Genomic DNA, 17938 nt, shown 5'->3' on the forward strand with positions numbered 1-17938 from the left:
TGAATTGCTATGCCAAATTACATTCCCCCCCCCCCTAAAAAAAAATGTAACCACACCTAAAAAATAAAAAAAATAAAAATGTTAACTTGATATGCTTGATGTACAAGCTGCAAAACCCTCCACCTCCTGTTTCCCCCCCAAATTCCATGAAAGCAACACCAAAACTACTTCAATCTTGATATGCGCCATGCGCATGTTGGTAAACCTACCCCACCCCCTCCTCCAGACACAGTTTCAACCTTATAAAAAAATTCCCTCATTCAAAGTTAAAATACCAATACCCAAAAATGAAAACTATGGTTACCCTAGTTACTATTTTGTATAACCAGATAACATTTTGTATACCAAAGGTTTGCATTCTGTGTGTGTATATATAGATAGATATAGAACCTCAAACACCTTTATTGAATGTAGACCAGTTATAAATTTATCTTGAAATCATACTACGGACAGTTTTGTGTAATTTTTATTACAATTTTTTTTTCTTTTTTTTTTTTCTTCCTTTTTTTGGTTGGAAAGTAGGAGCTACACTGCTCTTTATTTGAAATAGCAGTACAGTATGTTAATGTATGAAAAAAAAAAAAAGGCAGAACACATCACAGCATTTATACACACACACACACACACACACACACACACACACACACACACACACACACACACACACACACACACACACACACACACACACACAGCCATTAAAAATACCAGCACAGTATGAAAAATAAAAAACATGCAAGGCGGGCACACACACGCTGGATGGCAGTACTCACATAGCAGTCTCTGGCAGGGTTTTGATGGCTGCAAGCAGGGTATGTCTTGCTGGCAGGATCTGTCTCTCTTACTAGCGGGTATGTCTTGCTGGCAGGATCTGTCTCTCTTGCTAGCAGGGTCTGTCTCTCTTGCTGGAAGGGTCTGTCTCTTGCTGGCAGGGTCTGTCTCTTGCTGGCAGGGTCTCTCTCTTGCTGGCAGGGTCTCTCTCTTGCTGGCACGGTCTCTCTTGCTGGCAGGGTCTGTGTTCTCTCTTGATGACACATTGAGAAATGAGGCCCACCTGTCCTGTTTATATAGTTTTGGGGTTGTCTGGGAAAAGTATCTACTTTTTGGAGCATGCTCAGTTGAAAAAAACGGATTGGGGCGACGGATCCGCCAAATGACGGATCCGTCGCCCATAGGCGCCCATTCTATGAAATGGCGGACGCGACTGATCCGTAGCGGACCGCCAATTAGGCGTAGAAAAAAAAACGTTACAAAGTCCGTCAATGTCTAGACAACGTCCGCCAAATTTCGACGGATCCGTCGCATGGCGGATGGAACGGAGGACCATCCGCCACAATCGGTCGCTAATGCAAGTCTATGGGGAAAATAACGGATCCGTCACAAAAAATGACGGATCCGTTATTTGATGAAAATGGCGGTTTTAGACTGACGCCAAACAACTGAAGTGTGAAAGAGTCCTTATCCATATGGCGTTGCTTGGGAAGGAAGGAGCGCTATTTGACTCCTGGAGAGCAAATTATCGCAGAATACCGTATATTTTTCGGATTATAAGATGCACTTTCCCCCCAAAATTTGTGTGGAAATTGGGGGTGCGTCTTATAATGCGAATGTTGTTATGATCCCAGTGGCTGGGGATCACAGGAAATACTAGCTAAGTAACTAAACATAGACACGAGCTCTAGGGAGATGGTAACTGGACTGACCGCAAAACCTGATCCTATCCAAACACACTAAAGGTAGCCGGTGAACGTGCCTAAAATCCTGGACGTCTCGACGCAGCCTGAGAAACTGACTACCCCTAAAGAGAAAGCAAGACCTCACTTGCCTCAAGAGAAATAACCCCAAAGATATAGGAAGCCCCCAACAAATAATAACGGTGAGATAAGGAGAAAAGACACACGTAGGAATGAAAACAGATTCAGCAAATGAGGCACGCTAATACTAGATAGCAGAAGACAGATAGCGAACTGTGCGGTCAGCAAAAAACCCTACCAAAATATCCACGCTGAGAATTCAAGAACCCCCACACCAACTAACGGTGTGGGGGGAGAAACTCAGCCCCCTAGAGCTACCAGCAAGCTGGGAAATCACATATTAGCAAGCTGGACAAGAAACAAATAGAACACTGATGATCAAAAAATGAACAAAACGGAAACTTAGCTTCTCTTGAAGAGACTGGGAGCAAGGTAGTCAGAAGGAATCAGAATAGCACTGAATACATTGACAGCAGGCATAGACTGAGAGTCCAAGTGAGGTTAAATAGAAAACCAGCCCACAGATAACGAGACAGCTGATGCCAGTCACAAACCTGCAGAAAGACAGCACTCACACAGTACCACTTGTGACCACAAGAGGGAGCCCAGAAATAGAGTTCACAACAGAATGTACCTTACTGGTACCGTTGCTGCAGGCCGCAGGCTGGGATTAAGGGGTGTCCGGAGGTGCTACGAGTGCCCGACGTTGCTGCCCAGTGCTCTGTGAGTGTCTCCAGTGCCCGGGGGCGCTGCGGGGGTGTCCAGTGTTGCTGCCCGGTGCTCTGCTGGTGTCTCCGGTGCTGCGGGTGCGCGGCCGGCACTGACCGATGCTGCTGCGGCGGTCTCCGGTGCAGGTAAAATGGCCGCCAGGGGAGCGACGCAGATGGAGATGTCGGCACCGAAATCAGCGCTGAAATCTCATCTCCCAAGATCTCGGTGCCGACATCTCCATCTGTGCATGCGCTGCTCCCCGGCGGCCATTTTACCGGAGTCCACCGCACAGGAAATCATGGGACTGCAGGGGATCTGGCCTTTCACAAAACGTCAGCAGAGCCCTGGCAGCACCGGAGACCACCACAGCAGCACCAGGCAGTGCCGTCCGGGCACCCGCAACACCGGAGACACCAGCAGAGCATCGGGCAGCAGCGGTGGACACCCACAGCAGGACCACCGGCCATTGGAGACACCAACAGAGCACCGGGCAGCAGCACCAGACACCAGCAGCACTGCCAGACACCCCTTCAACCCAGCCTGTGGCCTGCAGCATCACCCCACTCCTGCCTCCTCCAGCAGAGACCACGCTTCACCGCAGCCACAACCCCATGTAAGCAATAAGGCGCATGGATTATAAGAAGCACCATTTTCTTTGAAAAAAAAAAATTAAAAATTTTCCTAGTTTTCTCCTCAAAATTTGGGGTGCGTCTTATAATCCGGAACGTCTTATAAAGCGAAAAATACAGTAGTTTGCGGATTCCATATACAGAGCCCCTAATTGCCAGAAGAGCAGAATTCCCCCTCAAGTGACCCCATATTGGAAATTATACCCCTTTGGTAATTTATCTACAGATGTAGTGACTATTTTGACTCCATGGATGTTTACCCGTAATATGCAGCAATGAATGTTGCCAAGTGAAAATTTGCCAATCTACCATTGTAGCGTCCAGCACGTTCTAGTGCCCAGTAGATAGTAGTCACCGGGCTCCTTCAGGGTACCCCAGTACGGGGATGCCACCCTGCCCGGCTTTCTTAGGGACCTGTCAACTACATGGTACCATTTCACTAGGCCCACCAGTTCGTCCACATTCTGGGGTCTCTCTGGGAAACCAAGGTCTGCACCGGCTTAGGAAGGGAGTGAACAAATCTGTCCATGACAACCCGCTCAACCATATGGGCTGGAGTGGAAGACTCTGGCGGCAACCACTTCTGTGGAAGTAAAACATTTGGGAGCGAGGGGGTTGTCATTTTAATATACCCAGTGGTGAACCCTTTGTGTTCTGACCAGCATAGTCACTCCCACACGTGCCATAATTTCAGTTTTTAATTTGGTATATTCCGATGCACCCTGTGACGCTAAATCATAATAAGCCTTTTGGGGCTCACCACTTAGATAGGGGACCAGCACCTCCGTCCAGTGCTCTGGAGGTAGTTTCTCATGCTTCGCCACCCGCTCAAAAAGTCAAAAATGCCTCCACATCACACCGAGGTCATTTTCTACATGGCTCATCTTACTGCTTTCCAAAAATAAAGAAAAAAGCGTTCGCGGGCCGTCACTCAAATGACGGCACATCGCTAGCGCACGCCCAATGTGGACGGGCGCTAGCGATGCGTTAGCCATTACAGGCAATGGCGGCGTTAACGGACTACATTACACCGCGTTATGCCGCGGTGTAACGTAGTCCGTTAAACGCGGTCACATAACGCAATGTGACCCTAGCCTAAGGGACCTTTGTAAATGCTTAGGAAGCCTTTGCAGGTGTGTTTTGTTAATTCTAATTTACTGAGATAATGACTTTTGAGTTTTCATTGGCTGTAAGCCATAATCATCAACATTAACAGAAATAAACACTTGAAAGAGATCACTGTTTGTAATGACTCTATATAATGAGTTTCACTTTTTGTATTGAAGAACTGAAATAAATTAACTTTTTGATGATATTCTTATTTTGTGAGAATCACCTGTACCAATTCATTTGACATCATACATGTATTGCTTTATATTTCGTTTTATTCTCTTGTATAATCAAGTTTTAATATTCATTAATAAAGTGATTATATTGTACATTTTTCTTTGAATACATCTTTTTGGTTGGTATGTTATATTTATGGTATTCATGAATTGGTAAATTATTTCTAATTTATGGTGTAATGACACCGATGGTGCCACTGGCGCAGCCTAGGGGGCGCTATCAGAGGACATAGAAATGAGCGCAGGGCGTGGGGGAACAAGGCACGCAGTGCACAAGGACCTGAGACTAAGCAGCGAGCACAGGACCTGGAACAAAGTAGTCACGTGATAACAGGGGTCACTACGCGCATGCGGCCAGGGAAGGCAGCTGGGAGCACAGAGTACAGGGCACAGAACACAAACGTAGTCAAAGGAGAGCTGAGGGTCAAAAACCAGACGAGAGCGTGGTACCTAGGGATAAGACAGAGAGTAAACCAAGACGAGCCAAGGGGTCAGGTAACCAGAAAGGACAGGGCAGTACAATGCAGGATACAGAGGCAAAAGTCAGGGGACAAACTGGGTCATACACAGCAAAAGCACAGAGACACAACGATTTCGGACGAGTAACCTGGGTCAGCAACCAGAAACCGAGTATTTGGAAGTATCACCGACACCAAACCCAGGAACTACGAACTTTAAATAGCCACCCCAGAACCAAAGAGAGGCGGACTAGAATTAACCCTGACCTGACCAGGATGGAGGTGGAACCATCCTGTCAGAGTCATGAATGCAGGGATGACTTTTTTTCAGCAGTCTATAACCTGTAGGCCCATATTAATAGTTTAGACAGATCAAATGTGGTGACAGATTCCCTTTAAAGTTCCCTGGACTATTTAGAAGAAGAATAAAGGTTGGGTGTTCTGGAGAAAGGGCTCAGTTCTTTTCCCATCCTCTTGGCTACTGGGTGGGGAGACCCGCTTCCCAGAGGAACTACATTATTTGTGAGCAGTAATGAGTCAAGGGGGATCCTTGTGTCCAGGGTTGCAAAACTCACACAATGATGGCTGAGGTTCAGCATAATCCCCTTCTTACTTTTCAAGGCACTAAAATTACTCTAGATTTCTTGTTTTTTTGAAAAAATTACCAGAAATGGAGAATTTTGAGATACCCGGGAGAGCTGCAGCCTAAGTATGTATATGGAAAATGGTAGGCCAGGGAGCCGGGTATTCCCAGTACTATTATTAGTCAGATCCCTGATCTCTGCCCCGTGCCGTCACTGGGATACTTCTGTAGCTTCTGCTGGACAAAAGAAGAAAAGATGTCACATGAGTCTCATGAGATGGACCTGAGCATCAGCACCAAGGACCGGGGACACACACCCTGCATGGTGGAGGTGTCATCACCAGGTGCAACATAACTACCCACCCCTCCCGGAATCCAGAATTCCCCTACCTGCGGCCATATGATATTGTAATCAGACATGAGACCACACAACTTACCGTGTTTTCCGGCGTATAAGACGACTTTTTCACCCCTGAAAATCTTCTTGAAAGTCGGGGGTCGTCTTATACGCCGGGTGTCGTCTTGTACGCCGGGTGCAGACCAATGTGTATATGGTGGGTGGGGGGGAGTGGTCCCGACGACGAAGAGAGTGGGCGTCTCACAGGAAAGCGTGAGTGGAGTATCCCCCCTATTACCTCATTGTGGCGGCGTGGGGTTTCTGTGCTGGTGAGCGGCGGCGGCTCCTCTTTGTGCAGCGTCAGGGCTCTGTGCTGTAGGGTGGCGGCGTATCTTAGTGCAGAGTCGGGGCTCCTCCGGCATCTCCTCAAAGCCCGGAGGCACCGTCAGCTCCATTGCTGCGATGCGGTGGCCTCCGGGAAAATGGCCGCTGGGGGCGGCGCATGTTCAGATTTAGATTTCGTTCCGAGATCTCGGGAGACGAGATCTGAATCTGAGCATGCGCCGTCCCAAGCGGCCATTTTCCCGGAGGCCACCACATCGCAGCAATGGAGCTGCCGGTGCTTCCGGGCTTTGAAGAGATGCCGGAGGAGCCCCGACTCTGCACTAAGATACGCCGCCCCACAGCACAGAGGCCCGACGCTGCATGAAGATACGCCGCCCCACAGCACAGCACCCACGCGGCACAAAGAGGAGCAGCCGCCGCCGCTCCCCAGCACAGACACCACGCTGCTGCAATGAGGTAATAGGGGGATACTCCATTCACACTTTCCTGTGAAACGCCCCCTCTCTTCGTCATCGTGACCACTCCCCCCCAAAAGTCACATTATTCACCGGCCCTATAAGACGACACATGGCATATAAGAAGACCCCCGACTTTTAAGAAGATTTTATATTTTAACTGGAAAAGTTGGGGGGTCGTCTTATACGCCAGAAAATACGGTATATTACAGTACAGGATCATCATCTATTACTGCTGACAACCAGCCTGTATACCTTGTGTGAGAGGTGTCAGCCCCACCCCTGGTGATGACATCACTAATATATAAAGTGGGGAAAAAAGTATTTAGTCAGCCACCAATTGTGAAAATTCTCCCACTTAAAAAGATGAGGCCTGTAATTCACATCATAGGTAGACCACAACTATGAGAGTCAAAATGAGAACAGAAATCCAGAATATCACCTTGTCTGATTTGGCAAGATTTATTTTGCAAATTATTGTGGAAAATAAGTATTTGGTCATTAACAAAAGTTAATCTCCATATTTTGTTATATATCCTTTGTTGGCAATGACAGAGGTTAAAAGTTTTCTGTAAGCCTTCACAAGGTTGGCACACACTGTTGGTGTTATGTTGGCCCATTCCACTCAGATCTCCTCTAGAGCAGTGATGTTTTGGGCCTCTCACTGGGCAACAGGGACTTTCAACTCCCTCAAAGGTTTTCTATGGGGTTGAGATCTGGAGACTGGCTAGACCACTCCAGGACCTTCATATGCTTCTTACGAAGCCACTCTTTCATTGCCGTGGCTGTGTGATTGGAATCATTATCATGCTGAAAGACCCATCCACATTTCATCTTCAATGCCCTTGCTGATAGGAGTTTTGCACTCAATCTCACGATACATGGCCCATTCATTCTATCATGTACACAGATCAGTCCTGGTCCCTTTCCAGAGAAACAGCCCCAAAGCATGATGTTGCCCACCCCCATGCTTCACAGTAGGTATGGTGTTCTTTGGATGCAACTTGGCATTCTCTCTCCTCCAAACACGAGTTTTGTTTCTATCAAACAGTTCTACTTTGGTTTCATCGGACCATATGACATTCTCCCAATACTCTTCTGGATAATCCAATTGCTCTCTAGCAAATTTCAGACGGGCCCGGACATGTACTGGCTTAAGCAGAGGGACACGTCTGGCACTGCAGGAAATGAGTACCTGGCGGCGTAGTGTGTTACTGATGATAGCCTTTGTTAAGGTGGTTCCAGCTCTATGCAAGTCATTCATTAGGTCTCCCCATGTGGTTCTGGGATTTTTGCTCACTGTTCTTGTGATCATTTTGACCCCACGGGGTGAGATCTTGCATGGAGCCCCAGATCGAGGGAGATTATCAGTGGTCTTGTATGTCTTCCATTTTCTTATTATTACTCCCACAGTTGATTTCATCACACCCAGCTGCATGCCTATTGCAGATTCAGTCTTTCCAGCCTGCTTAACCCCTTAACGACCGCCGATACGCCTTTTAACGGCGGCCACTAAGGGTACTTAAACCACAGCGCCGTTAATTAACGGCGCTGTGGAAAAAGTGAATAGCGCCCCCCAGAGTCGGATTTTCTCTGGGGTCTCGGTTGCCGGGGGTAGCCGAGACCCCAGAGAACATGATTCGGGGTTTTTTTACCGACCCCCGAGTTGCGATCGCCGGTAATTAACCGTTTACCGGCGGTCGCAAAAAAACCCAAAAACCGCGATTTGTCTTTTAATTTCTCTGTCCTCCGATGTGATCGCACATCGGAGAACAGAGAAATGTGGTCCCTGATAGCCCCAGATAGCCCCCCAATACTCACCTACCTCCCCCGGAGCTCCTCGTGGCTCCCGATGGGCGCCGCCATCTTTTTCTGGGGAAATAATGGCGGGCGCATGCGCAGTGCGCCCGCCGCCCGGCACCCGGATGTTCTTTGGGGTCTCGGCTGCCGGGGGTAGCCGAGACCCCAAAGAACATGATCGGGGTCGGTTTTTACCGACCCCTGTTTTGCGATCGCCGGTAATTAACTGTTTACCGGCGACCGCAAAAAAAAAAAAAAAAGCAATGTCATTTCTCTGTCCTCTGATGTGATCGCACATCAGAGGACAGAGAAATAGGGGGATTCGGGGACCCTGTTATACTTACCGGTGTCCCTGGGTCCTCCTGCTTCTTCTGCTGGCCGCCGGCTTCTTGCTTCGGTAAGAAAATGGCGGGCGCATGCGCAGTGCGCCCGCCATGATCTGCCGGCCGGCAGAAGAAAATTCTTCCTCTTTTTTTATTTTGGTCACTGTGAGATCCTATCACAGTGATCAAAATAAAAAAAATAGTAAATAACCCCCCCCTTTATCACCCCCTTAGTAAGAAAAAAGTAATAAAATAAAAAAAATGTATGAATTTCTATTTTCCAAATAGGGTTAGGGGTAGGGTTAGGATATGTGCACACATTTTTCCGCAGCGGATTTGATAAATCCGCAGGACCAAAACGCTGCGTTTTTCCTGCGGATTTATCGCGGATGTACCGCGGTTTTTGTGCGGATTCCACTGCGGTTTTACACCTGCGGTTTTCTATTATGGAGCAGGTGTTAAACCGCTGCGGAATCAGCAGAAATAATTGACATGCTGCGGAATGTAAACCGCTGCGTTTCCGTGTGGTTTTTTCCACAGCATGGGCACAGCGTTTTATGTTTCCCATAGGTTTACATTGTACTGTAAACTCATGGGAAACTGCTGCGGACCCACAGCTGCGGAAACTCTGCGGATCCGCAGCAAAATCCGCAACATGTGCACATAGCCTTAGGGTTAGGGTTAGGGCTTGGGTTAGGGTTAGAGCTAGGATTAGGGTTAGAGCTAGGGTTAGGGCTAGGGTTGGGGCTAAAGTTAGGGTTAGGGTTGGGGCTAGGTTTAGGGCTAAAGTTAGGGTTTGGGCTAAAGTTAGGGTTAGGGCTAGGGTTGGGGCTAAAGTTAGGGTTAGAGTTGGGATTAGGATTTGGATTAGGGTTGGCATTAGGGTTACATTTGGGATTAGGGTTAGGTTTGGGATTAGGGTTAAGGCTAGGGTTGGGATTAAGGATAGGGGTGTATTGGGATTAGGGTTAGGTTTTGAGGTTAGGGTTGAGATTAGGATTAGGGGGGTGTTGGGTTTAGGGTTTTGATTAGGGTTATGGTTAGCTTTGGGATTAGGGTTAGGGGTGTTTTGGGGGTTAGGGTTGTGATTAGGATTATGGATCGGGTTGGGATTAGGGTTAGGGGTGTGTTGGGGTTAGGGTTGGAGTTAGAATTGGGGGGTTTCCACTGTTTAGGTACATCAGGGGGTCTCTAAACGCCACAGCCAATTTTGTGCTCAAAAAGTAAAATGGTGCTCCCTCCCTTCTGAGCTCTGCCGTGCACCCAAACAGTGGTTTACCCCCACATATGGGGCATCAGCGTACTCGGGATAAATTGGACAACAACTTTTGGGGTCCAATTTCTCCTGATACCCTTGTGAAAATAAAAACTTGGGGGCTAAAAAATCTTTTTTTGTGGAAAAAAAAAAAAAATTTTATTTTCACGACTCTGCATTATAAACTTCTGTGAAGCACTTGGGCATTCAAAGTTCTCACAATACATCTAGATACGTTCATTGGGGGGTCTAGTTTCCAAAATGAGGTCACTTGTGGGGGGTTTCTACTGTTTAGGTACATCGGGGGCTCTGCAAACGCAACATAATGCCTGCAGACCATTCTATCAAAGTCTGCATTCCAAAACGGCACTCCTTCCCTTCCGAGTTCAGCCATGCGCCCAAACAGTGGTCCCCCCCCACACATGGGGTATCAGTGTACTCAGGACAAATTGGACAACAACTTTTGGGGTCCAATTTCTCTTGTTACCCTTGTGAAAATAAAAATTGGGGGGCTAAAAAAATCTTTTTTGTGAAAAAAATATTTTTTTTTGTTTTCACGACTCTGCATTATAGACTTCTGTGAAGCACTTGGGCATTCAAAGTTCTCACAACACATCTAGATAAGTTCCTTGGGGGGTCTAGTTTCCAAAATGAGGTCACTTGTGGGGGGTTTCTACTGTTTAGGTACTTCGGGGGCTCTGCAAACGCAACATAATGCCTGCAGACCATTCTATCAAAGTCTGCATTCCAAAACGGCGCTCCTTCCCTTCCAAGCTCTGCCATGCGCCCAAACAGTGGTTTATCCCCCACATATGGGGTATCAGCCTACTCAGCATAAATTGCACAATAAATTTTGGGGTCCAATTTCTCCTGTTACCCTTGTGAAAGTAAAAATTTGGGGGTGAGAAGATCATTTTTGTGGAAAAAATATGATTTTTTTTATTTTCATGGCTCTACATTATAAACTTCTGTGAAGCAGTTGGGGGTTCCTAGTGCTCACCACACATCTAGATAAGCTCTTTGGGGGGTCTAGTTTCCAAAATGGAGTCACTTGTGGGAGGTTTCTACTGTTTAGGTACATCAGGATCTCTGCAAATGCAACATGAAACCTGCAGACCATCCCATCAAAGTCTGCATTCCAAGCGGCGCTCCTTCCCTTCCGAGCCCTGATGGGTGCCCAAACAGTGCCCTCCCCCCACATATGGGGTATCAGCGTACTCAGGACAAACTGGTCAACAGATTTTGTGGTCCAATGTCTCCTGTTACCCTTGATAAAATAAAAAATTGCAGGCTAAAAAATCATTTTTGAGTGAAAAAAAAGATTTTTTATTTTCACGGCTCTACGTTATAAACTTCCGTGAAGCACCTGGGGGTTTAAAGTGCTCACCACACATCTAGATAAGTTCCTTAAGGGGTCTAGTTTCCAAAATGGTGTCATTTGTGGGGGGGTTTCCACTGTTTAGGCACATCAGGGGCTCTCCAAACGCGACATGGCATCCGATCTCAATTCCAGCCAATTCTACATTGAAAAAGTAAAACGGCACTCATTCTCTTCCAAGCTCTGCAGTGCGCCCAAACAGTGGTTTACCCCCACATATGGGGTATCGACGTACTCAGGAGAGGTTGCACAACAATATTTGTTGTCTAATTTCTCCTGTTACCCTTGTGAAAATAAAAATTTGGGGGCAAAAAGATCATTTTTGTAGAAAAAATGCGACTTTTTTATTTTCACGGCTCTACGTTATAAACTTCTGTGAAGCACTTGGGGGCTCAAAGTGCTCACCACACATCTACTTAAGTTCCTTAAGGGGTCTAGTTTCCAAAATGGTGTCACTTGTGGAGCGTTTCCACTGTTTAGGCACATCAGGGGCTGTCCAAACGTGACATGGCATCCGATCTCAATTCCAGCCAATTCTGCATTGAAAAAGTCAAACGGCGCTCCTTCTCTTCCAAGCTCTGCGGTGCGCCCAAACAGTGGTTTACCCCCACATATGGGGTATCAGCGTATTCAGGAGAAATTGCACAACAAAATGTATGGTTAAATTTCTGTTTTTACACTTGTGAAAATAAAAAAATATGGTTCTGAATTAAAGTGTTTGCAAAAAAAGTTAAATGTTCATTTTTTCCTTCCACATTGTTTCAGTTCCTGTGAAGTACATAAAGGGTTAATTAACTTCTTGAATGTGGTTTTGAGTACCTTGAGGGGTGCAGTTTTTAGAATGGTGTCACACTTGGTTATTTTCTATCATATAGACCCCTCAAAATGACTTCAAATGTGATGTGGTCCCTAAAAAAAAATGGTGTTGTAAAAATGAGAAATTGCTGGTCAAATTTTAACCCTTATAACTCCCTAACAAAAAAAAATTTTGTTTCCAAAATTGTGCTGATGTAAAGTAGACATGTCGGAAATGTTATTTATTAACTTTTTTGTGTGACATATCTCTCTGATTTAAGGGCATAAAAATACAAAATTTGAAAATTGCAAAATTTTTAAAATTTTCACCATATTTCCATTTTTTTCATAAATAATGGCAAGTAATATCGAAGAAATTTTACCACTAACATGAAGTACAACATGTCACGAAAAAACAGTCTCAGAATCAGCAGGATCTGTTAAAGCGTTCCAGAGTTATAACCTCAAAGTGACAGTGGTCAGAATTGTAAAAATTGGCTCTGTCATTAAGTACCAAATTGGCTTTGTCACTAAGGGGTTAAGGCTACAATTTTGTTTCTGGTGTCCTTCGATAGCTCTTTGGTCTTCACCATAGTGGAATTTGGAGTGCGACTGTTTGAGGTTGTGGACAGGTGTCTTTTATACTGATAACACGTTCAAACAGGTGCCATTACTACAGGTAATGAGTGGAGGACAAAGGAACCTCTTAAAGAAGAAGTTACAGGTCTGTGAGAGCCAGAAATCTTGCATTTTTTTTAGGTGACCAAATACTTATTTTCTACCATAGTCTGCAAAGTAAATCTTGCCAAATCAGACAAGGTGATTTTCTGGATTTGTTTTCTCATTTTGACTCTCATAGTTGTGGTCTACCAATGATGTCAATTACAGGCCTCTCTCATCTTTTTAAGTGGGAGAACTTGCACACTTGGTAGCTGACTAAATCCTTTTTTCCCCCACTGTATACTATTCCTCCATGTTTCATGACACATGTATAGATGCCTCTCTCTTCTGTATGCAGCGCACAGCTGATAGATTTCTTCTCTTGGCATTCTAGAACGTATTTGCTCCTCATTATGCCTCGCGCCTCCTCCACCCTCCTTTTTTCAAGGTCACCGGCTGATGCTGATTTGCTGCAACTGAGTTTTGAAAAGTAGAATTAATTAGACTGGGGAATCGTCAGGTGAATTGGTCATTAAGCCGCAGAGAGGTGCACGACCATAAGGATGTAGTAACACGGCACATATGTGCAATGAAGCACAACAACCAGTGCTGGTAAATAAATATATCTGATTGCTGTAGGTTACAAGAAACCTGTATCTCATATTTCGTTGATATCACAATCTTGAATGACGCTATGTCTTGAGCCTCTGCAATATCACAAGCTGGAGTTGTAGCAACCCACAGTCACAAAGGTGTTGGATCAACCTCCAAAGTCTTTGAGGTCTCCGTCTAAGCCTGATCTGTGCTCCAGGCCACGTGACCTAGCAGTGCTAACCCAATGAGCGCCTGCGAGTAACATGGGACATCTGGTGAGGAGAAATGAGAGCTGAAATGTTGGTCCTCCGTGTGGGCACAGAGGCAGAAACACAACACATAAGCATTTAAGATAATTAAGCTAAGTATGTAAAAGCTGAGCGGGTGGCACTGAGAGTCAGCTGCTCCTCATGGTAAGAAACTGACAACCAGGGAGGACGGGATGAAAAGGAATGTATATTATACATGTGTGGAAGGTGTACAAGTCATCAAGTCATTACTGCAGAGACGTCACCAACAAATTATCGACAGGACGTACACGTCTTATACATAGTCTCACCTGGAGAAGAGACACCGTATGGCACCAATGTGCTGTCATCTAATGTATAGTCTATAAGAGGCCGTATTATAGTAGTTATATTCTTGTACATAGGAGCAGTATTATAGTAGTTATATTCTTGTACATAGGAGCAGTATTATAGTAGTTATATTCTTGTACATAGGGGGCAGTATTATAGTAGTTATATTCTTGTACATAGGGGCATTATTATAGTAGTTATATTCTTGTACATAGGGGCAGTATTATAGTAGTGATATTCTTGTATATAGGAGCAGTATTATAGTAGTTATATTCTTGTACATAGGGGCCGTATTATAGTAGTTATATTCTTGTACATAGGAGCAGTATTATAGTAGTTATATTCTTGTACATAGGAGCAGTATTATAGTAGTTATATTCTTGTACATAGGGGGCAGTATTATAGTAGTTATATTCTTGTACATGGGAGGCAGTATTATAGTAGTTATATTCTTGTACATAGGTGGCAATATTATAGTAGTTATATTCTTGTACATAGGGGCAGTATTATAGTAGTGATATTCTTGTACATAGGAGCAGTATTATAGTAGTTATATTCTTGTACATAGGGGCCATATTATAGTAGTTATATTTTTGTACATAGGAAAAGTATTATCTATATATATAATTGTCTAAGGGGTACTTCCGTCTTTCTGTCCTCAACTTCCGTAACGGAAATCCCGCGTCGCTGATGGGTCTCGCCAGCTGCCTGTCATGGCTGCCGCGACCAATCAGCGACGGGCACAGTCCGATTAGTCTTTCCCTACTCCCCTGCAGTCAGTGCCCGGCGCCCGCATACTCCCCTCCGGTCACCGCTCACACAGGATTAAAGCCAGCGGTAACGGACCGCGTTATGCCACGGGTAACGCACTCCGTTATCGCTGCTATTAACCCTGTGTGTCCCCAACTTTTTACTATTGATGCTGCCTATCAGGGCCGGCTCCAGGTTTTCATGGGCCCTGGAGTCCCGGTGGGCCCCTTTAACACATACAACAATTCATAATGCACGGATACGGCAGAGAAATATAGGTATAGTACAATGCCAAAGATTTCACATACTTGTTACATTACATGAGTGATATCTATTGTGCATTCTACATTACCTCAGAAACCGGACAGTATTGTAATAATTATAGGGGATAACTCAGGAGACTCTTTGCGTGGAACAAGACAACTACAGGACACAGTTTTATAAGTGGTAAAGTCTATATTATCACACGGTGATACAAACAGGTGCAGAGAGAAACTCAAGTCCACAACACTTGGTGCAAATATCAAATGCAGCTCAGCAGTCTATAGGAAACTTCAGAGGAAAATGCAATCACGCAGAAAGTCTATGAAGCACAATCATTCTTGAGGATACTTGACACAAATAAGTCCTTGCTTAGTCCACAACACAGATAGATATGCTTATAAGGCAGTTCAAATAATATCTTAGCTCAACCAGGGAGGTCTGGGTAATAGTCTCAGGTTCTTGCAGAGCAGAAACACCTTATATGTCCAGCAAATGCAGATGGAAGCAAACACGAGCAGCAGATGAAGGAGGATTACTGGAACTGGTGTATGCAGCAGGAACTCAGAGCAGAGTAGCAGGATAACCCCACAGGTTCACAGGAGCAGGTATATAGCCAGGGAGTAACCAGAGGTCAGGAGCTGGATGCAAGGCAGAATACTCTAGCACAGACTGAAGGCTGGGGTGGAGTTTTATAGCAGGAAGACACAGTGCACATGAGACCAAAGACGCCATCTTGGAAAAGGGCAGTAATGCACAAAAAGGTAATACAAAATGTTCAGAGTCCTGACAAGTATAGTCCTCTATACAGAATAATGAGCCCCATATATTGCTCCAAACAGAATAATGAGCCCCATATATTGCCACATACAGTATAATGGCCCCATATATTGCTCCATACAGTATAATTGGCACCACATAGTCCTCTACACATAATAATGAGCCCCATATATTGCTCCAAACAGAATAATGAGCCCAATAATATGCTCCATACAGAATAATGAGCCTCATATAATGCTCCATACAGTATAATGGGCACCACAGAGTGCTCCATACAGAATGAGCTGCATATATTGCTCCATACGGAATTGACGCCATATAATGCTCCATACAGTATAGTGAGCCACATATAATTCTCCATACAGTATATGATGGTCTCCTTCTATTGCTCCATATATAATGGGCCTCATATAATGCTCCATACAGTATATGATAGGCCCCATACAGTATTCTGAGTCCCATATATTGCTCCATACAGAATGGGCCCCATATGATGCTCCATACAGAATGAGCCCCATATAATACTCCTTACAGAATGGGTCCCATATAATGCTCCAAAAATAATTGGCCCCATAAGATGTTCCATGTATAATGCTCCATATATAATTGGCCATATAAAATGCTCCATATATAATTAGTCCCATAAGATGCTTCATATATTATTGGCTCCATATACTGCTCCATATTGAATTGGCCTCATAAGATGCTCCATATTAAATTGGCCCCATATAATGCTCCCTATAGAATTGGCTTCATAAGCTGCTCCCTATATTATTGGCCCCATAAGATACTCCATAAAGAATTAGCCCCATATAATGCTCCATATATGGGCCCCTTCTGATGGTCCCCATATATTGCTCCAAATATAAAAAAAAAATGAAATACCTCTCGTTGCTTGTCGCTGCTCTGCTCTGGACTCCTCACCTTCGGCGTCTTCCTGCTCTCTGTGGTGCGACTGCTCAGGCAGAGGGCGGCGCGCACTGGTGACGTCATCGCGTCCTCTGACCTGAACGTCACAGTCAGAGGATAAAAGACGCTGCAGCGCCGGAACCAAGAGAGGTAAGTATTGCAAGTGCCAGGGCCCGGAGCAGACGGGGGGTCCACTCGCGGGGGCCGCCACTATTGCGCGCCAGAGTGGGCCCCCTGCCTGCTTAGGGCCCTGGCACTTGCCCGGGTGTGCCGGGTGCTGACGCCGGCCCTGCTGCCTATGCAGCATCAATAGTAAAAAAATCTAATGTTAAAAAAACAAAAAACCTGCTATTCTCACCTTCCGTCTCACGTGACCGCTAAGTCATCTGGGTAATTTCGCAATGCATCCTGGGAACGGAAGATGGCGGCAGCCGTGCACGCATCGCCAGAGCTTCGCTGGATCCCTGCGGGTGAGTATATAACTATTTTTTATTTAAATTATTTTTTTTTACGGGGATACGGTGCCCACACTGCTAAATACTACGTGGGCTGTGTTATATACCGCGTGGCTGCTGTATACTACATGGCCAGTGTTAGATACTATGTGGCCTGTGTTTTGTACTGCGTGGGCTGTGCTATATATTACGTGGGCAGTGTTATATACTGCGTGGCTGCTATATACTGCGTGGGCTGTGTTATATACCGAGTGGCCACTGTTACATATTGCGTGGCCTGTGTTAACACATCGGGTATTCTACAATATGTATGTATATAGCAGCCACATATTATATAGCACAGGCCACGTACTGTTTGTCTGCTATATACTACATGGCTCCTATATACTACGTGGCCTGTGCTATATACTGTGTGGCTGCTATATACATACATACATACATACATACATACATACATACATATTCTAGAATACCCGATGCGTTAGAATCGGGCCACCATCTAGTAGTAATTATATTCTTGTGCATAGGGGGCAGTATTATAGAAGTTATATTCTTGTACATAGGGGCAGTATTATAGTAGTGATATTCTTGTATATAGGAGCAGTATTATAGTAGTTATATTCTTGTACATAGGGGCCGTATTATAGTAGTTATATTCTTGTACATAGGAGCAGTATTATAGTAGTTATATTCTTGTACATAGGAGCAGTATTATAGTAGTTATATTCTTGTACATAGGAGCAGTATTATAGTAGTTATATTCTTGTACATAGGAGCAGTAT

General features: G+C 45.1%; 1 protein-coding gene across 1 annotated transcript in view; it reads left to right on the forward strand.

Annotated features, from left to right (window-relative positions):
- The window catches only part of PCP4L1 (Purkinje cell protein 4 like 1), a 97275-nt gene that overhangs the window by 43959 nt on the left and 35378 nt on the right, over positions 1-17938 (forward strand). The gene's annotated exons all lie outside the window — the stretch shown is intronic.

Source organism: Ranitomeya variabilis, chromosome 1, assembly GCF_051348905.1.
Source record: "Ranitomeya variabilis isolate aRanVar5 chromosome 1, aRanVar5.hap1, whole genome shotgun sequence".
In the NCBI taxonomy this organism is placed as follows: Eukaryota; Metazoa; Chordata; class Amphibia; order Anura; family Dendrobatidae; genus Ranitomeya; species Ranitomeya variabilis.